The sequence below is a fragment of the Mus caroli genome, chromosome 2 (assembly GCF_900094665.2).
Source record: "Mus caroli chromosome 2, CAROLI_EIJ_v1.1, whole genome shotgun sequence".
Lineage (NCBI taxonomy): Eukaryota > Metazoa > Chordata > Mammalia > Rodentia > Muridae > Mus > Mus caroli.
In genome coordinates, this window is record NC_034571.1 from 75,512,134 (window position 1) to 75,517,204 (window position 5,071).

A 5,071-nucleotide genomic window follows, 5' to 3' on the forward strand; every position below is an offset into this window, starting at 1 on the left:
ACTCAATGGTAGAGCTGAGCTTATCGTGTTCAAGGTAGTAGGTTCAATCTATAGCAGCAACAGATTTCTTTGGGGGACTCTGTCCCAGAAAACAGCTCCTTGTCCCTCAGTCATTGTCGTCATCGCTCTTCCTCACCACCTCCTCTGGTGCCTTGGCATCCTCTTCATCTTCCCTCAACCCTGCAAAGAAATCATCCGTGCTCCAAGCTTTCCTGCTTAGGGCACTAAGTGGTCCTCCCTTTTTCTTGCGTCGCCCATAGCCCTCCACAACCACAGGTCGAAGCTGAGTCATATCCCAAAACTTGAGGCGCTGGTCGTGGCCACTACTGGCCATAAAGTGGCCACAATGGGATAGGGCTAGCACCTCCACAGGCTCCCCAGCATGCCGGCCTACAGTGCCTACCACACGGCTTGGCAGTATGTTCACAGCCCTAATGATTCCATCCGTGGAGCCAGTGCACAGCAGATTCTCCCTGACTGGGACCATGTAGTCAATGGACTGTGCTCTCAGGGCAAAGCGGTCACTTGTAGCCCCCAAACCATTCCAATTGAAGAGGTGGATGGTCCCCTCGCTAGATCCACAGGCCACCTTCTTCCCGTATTTCATGAGGCCGATGGCGGTTAGATCTCCTGACTAACTCTGTGAGTAACTCAAACTGGTGTTTCTTGATATTGAAGAGGCAAGGCAGCCACCTCCACTGGCTGTCAGCAGCAGCTTTTTGGCTGGGTGTAGAGCCATGTCAGCAATGTGCTCCTTATGCTGCCGTATATCCATCAAAGGGCTCTCTTAATGCTGGTCCCATAGTGGGATACCACCAGTGTTGTCCCCAGTAACCAAAACACCCTCATCTACAAGCAGCAGACTGTTAATAGGGGCACTGTGAGTCTTAGAAATTCATCTTTCCAATTGTCCCTGTTCTACATCTAATGCATTGATTGCTTTGTCCTTAGAGACAGTAACAAGTTTCTGCCCATACTTTGAGAAGAAAACTGCTTGGCAGGACTTGAGGTGCTGTCCTGAGGACCAGAGTTCTTTGGTTTCTCCCTCCTGACAAGAGTAGGCAAAGATGAACGCGTTCCCGTCCATGTCCCCTGCTGCCAGCAGATCTCGAGTTGGGTGGAATGCCAGGCCACTGGCTGGAGCTTGCAGCACGATGTCTTCTGGGGTATGACGGATCTGGGGTGCTGCCTTTGTGGAGTCAAGGTCTTCCTCTTCATTGTCTGAGTCCTCTACAGGACTCTCCTCACACGTGGGGTCGGTCCATAGGATCCACACGCTCTGGGGAACCAACTACATGGACAGGGGTGTGGCCTAAGTCCATATTTGGGTTTCTAACATGGCCATATAGCTAGGTCAGAACGCTGAAGCACATTAATGTGTCTGTTTTCTAACATAACTGAAGTCTTTAGAATAATACACTTTTCTTCATGGTGAATATTCTGCATCTAGACACGTTCATCCTACGAGCTTGCACATTGCGATTTTGCCTCACATCATGCTGTTTCTCTTCTCCTTCCCACTCTGGTAACCACTGTTTTAATTTTCCATATTTCTATAATGGTTACTTATGTTTTCAGCGTACAAGTGCAAATTGTATGGGATATTTCTCTTTCTGTAACTGTCTTTTTTCAGGTCCTTCAGGTCTATCCATGATGCGGAAGATGGCAGGGATCCCTTTTTTTTTTCAGGTCACATGCCAAATAACTTTCAGCTGTGTTTACTGATCACGTTCCTTTTACTCATGTGCCTGTTGACACACATTTATGCAGTTTCCACGCTTTAGATTCAGTAAATAATCTTGCAGTGGACATAGGGTGCAGCTGTCTTTCCCAGGCAGTGATTTAATTTCCTGTGGCTATATATCCAGAAGAGGGATTTCTGGGTCATGTGGGAATCATCCTTGTATTTATTTTCTTATAGCTTTTGAAATTGTTTTGGGTGGGGAGGGGACGATAGTATTATGTTGAGTGTGCAGTATCTCCCACTGGTTCTGTTGTACTTTTCCCTGATATTAGTGGTATTGTATACTGTCTTGCATATTTATGGGCTGTCTGTGGAGCAATGTCTGTTCCAATCCTTTGTAGATTTTTAAATCTTTTTCTGTTACTCTTCAGAGTGCCTTATAAAATTTGCCATCTCCCGTACTAGTTCTGGGAAGCTTCAAACAAATAAATGTCTACTTACCCCAGACAGGGAACTGAAAACGGTCAAAGCACAGATAATACTAAAGTCCAATTTGGTGAACCAGTGAGTTTTATTGAGACTACTTACAAAATACTAGTGAGAGGTTTCTTACAGAAATGACATACCAGAGATCCATCCCATGATCAGCTTCCAAACGCGGACACCATTGCATTCACTAGCAAGATTTTGCTGAAAGGACCCAGATATAGCTGTCTCTTGTGAGACTATGCCGGGGCCTGGCAAACACAGAAGTTGATGCTCACAGTCCGCTAGTGAATGGATCACAGGGCCCCCAATGGAGGAGCTGGAGAAAGTACCGAAGGAGCTGAAGGGATCTGCAACCCTATGGGTGGAACAACATTCTGAACTAACCAGTACCCCGGAGCTCTTGACTCTAGCTGCATATGTATCAAAAGATGGCCTAGTTGGCCATCACTGGAAAGAGAGGCCCATTGGACATGCAAACTTTATATGCCCCAGTACAGGGGAACGCCAGGGCCGAAAAAATGGGAATGGGTGGGTAGGGAAGTAGGGGGGAGGGTATGGGGGACTTTTGGGATAGCATTGGAAATGTAATTGAGGAAAAGATGTAATAAAAAAAAAAAGAAAAAAAGAAATGACATACAGACAACTGTATCACCAAAGTCCACCCCAGTGTGAGGGACAGCTCAAGGAACTGAATATCCCTAGGATATGCTACACAGCATGCAGTAAGCTCAACAGGTTGGAAGACGCACCTTCCCCGTGGCCTCTTTCGGCTGAGCTGCTTACAGGCAATTTGGCTGGACTTTGTTGCTTCTGGCTCTGACTGGTCTCAGTTTTATCCATCCTGTTAGATCTGAACCTCTTCTAGTTAGTGCAGCATACCTATAAGCCTTTTTTCCCCCCAGCTTATCTTGTTTGAGAATGACTGTCAGTAGGCTTTACTGCTTTTATAGTCTTGGGGAAGAAGGGCCTAGTGAATGTGGTCAGTTTCAGGGACTTCCTGAAACAATTCTGAGTCATTTTCTTTCTGCCACAATGAGCTTTCTTTCAGGTTAAAGTGTTTCTCCTCCCCCTAGCACATCCAGTTGTTTTACCTCCTTATAAACATCCTGCTCTACAATATCCTGTTGTGTTTCATTTTCCCCTTATATCCATTTCTTATGTTTCCCTCCAAGATGGAAGGCTTTAATCTCGGAGGAAATAGCTATACAACACTATTAGATATGCGATTTGTGAACATTACCCCACAGTCTTATTGCTTTCCATTTTAGATGATTATATCATTTCCTGTGGCTTTTGATGCTTTATTTAAGAAATCTTACTCCCAAACTCATGAAGGTGTTCGACATAATTCTCATTAACCAACACTTGGAAATTTGCTTGTTTACATAGGATTTCAGGTGTGAGTTAATTACTATTTCTCCTATACCCCAAGTGAAGGAACTCTAGTCAGCCTGGGTGTGGCAAACATGGCTCTGGCAGGCCTGGTCTTTCTCTGCCTTGCTAACAACTGTAAGATTACATCCCTAAAGCTAAACACTAAGGTCTATTCCCAAGTTTGGTCACTTCCCCCTCCTGAGGCTGACTAGCAGGGTCCAGCAATCAAAAGCCCCCTTTGGCTCACCTAATAACACGCCCAATTAAAATTATACATCTCATTCTTTACCTTTATAAACTGCAGTTTTCCTATTGGCTACTTCTCTCTCCTCTCTATCCAGAGGAATTCCATTGTCCTTCTCTTGGACAAATACCCTTTCCCTGTCTCTCCTGTACCCTTCTCCTTCTCCCTCATCCTCTATCTCCTTTCTTTGTCTCTTATCTCTGCCCTTTGTCCCTCTGGGGTAAATGAATCTCCTTTTTGCTGAGAACTTGTTCTTGCAGAGTACTGAGCTGATATCAATACTTTCACAGAGTCTATCCAGTTCTTCTAGTACTACTTATTGACTTGTTTTTAATCAGTCTATATACTGTCTCATATAACAACTTCCCTTATTTCCTTTAAAATATAAGCAATCTGATATCATACATTAATGTTAGTTTGATTTTGAGCTCTTGGGCTTTTCTAAGGTGACATCAAAAATAAAAAATCAAACTCTGATCTCGGTTGCCATAATAAAATGATGAATGAGAGCAGAAAATAATATATGATGATAAAGATGTTTGCGATTTCTTTGCCAAGGTTTTAAAATATTCTTTTGCAGGAGATTACAAAAAGGATCAGAATATCATGTCATTTGCTTGCTCATATATATATATATTTAAATTTTGAATCCTGAGGGAATTTGACCATCTGAGGAGAGATTATCCAAGGAAGAGAGTAAGCAAACAAACAGAGAACTAGATAGCTGAATGTAGAAGACAGTTTGGATATGTCAAATGGCTAGCAACTAGATACCACTTTTTTTTGTGAATATTTTTGATTAAAAGATAAAAACAAAAGGATATCTTCTCCATGACAGATTTCTCCTGTGACTGAGAGGACAGGATAGTTTAGCAAGCAATAACAACAAAACTCTCCAATCTACCAAAAAATGGAAGCCCGTAGAAAGCTTGCTATGATTGAACCCTCATCTAGAAAATTTGGTGAGCTTAATTTTTTTCCCTTAGCATGGATTTATTATTATAACATATGTCCTACATCAACAGTGCCAGATGAACTGTAAAGTCTGAGAGAACAGTCGCCAGCAGAGAGTAGGTTGAGATTTGGCTTTTTAATTACTACAGCCCTTCACTTCCTCTCTCTCTCTCTCCCTACATGCTTCTTTGAGCTGTTAATTATTTAGGAGCTAGCTCTGAATTCTGTGAACAGTAGATCTGACAAATTCAATCTTCAAATTTCTATAAGTCTTTTTTTTAATTTTTAATATTTTTTATTACATATTTTCCTCAATTACATTTCCA

The 5,071-nt window shown here is 42.8% G+C and overlaps 1 pseudogene; it reads right to left on the bottom strand.

Moving 5' to 3' along the window:
- Window positions 1-106: 106 nt before the first annotated feature.
- Window positions 107-3,013, bottom strand: LOC110306244 (annotated as a pseudogene).
- Between the last annotated feature and the right edge of the window lie 2,058 nt (window positions 3,014-5,071).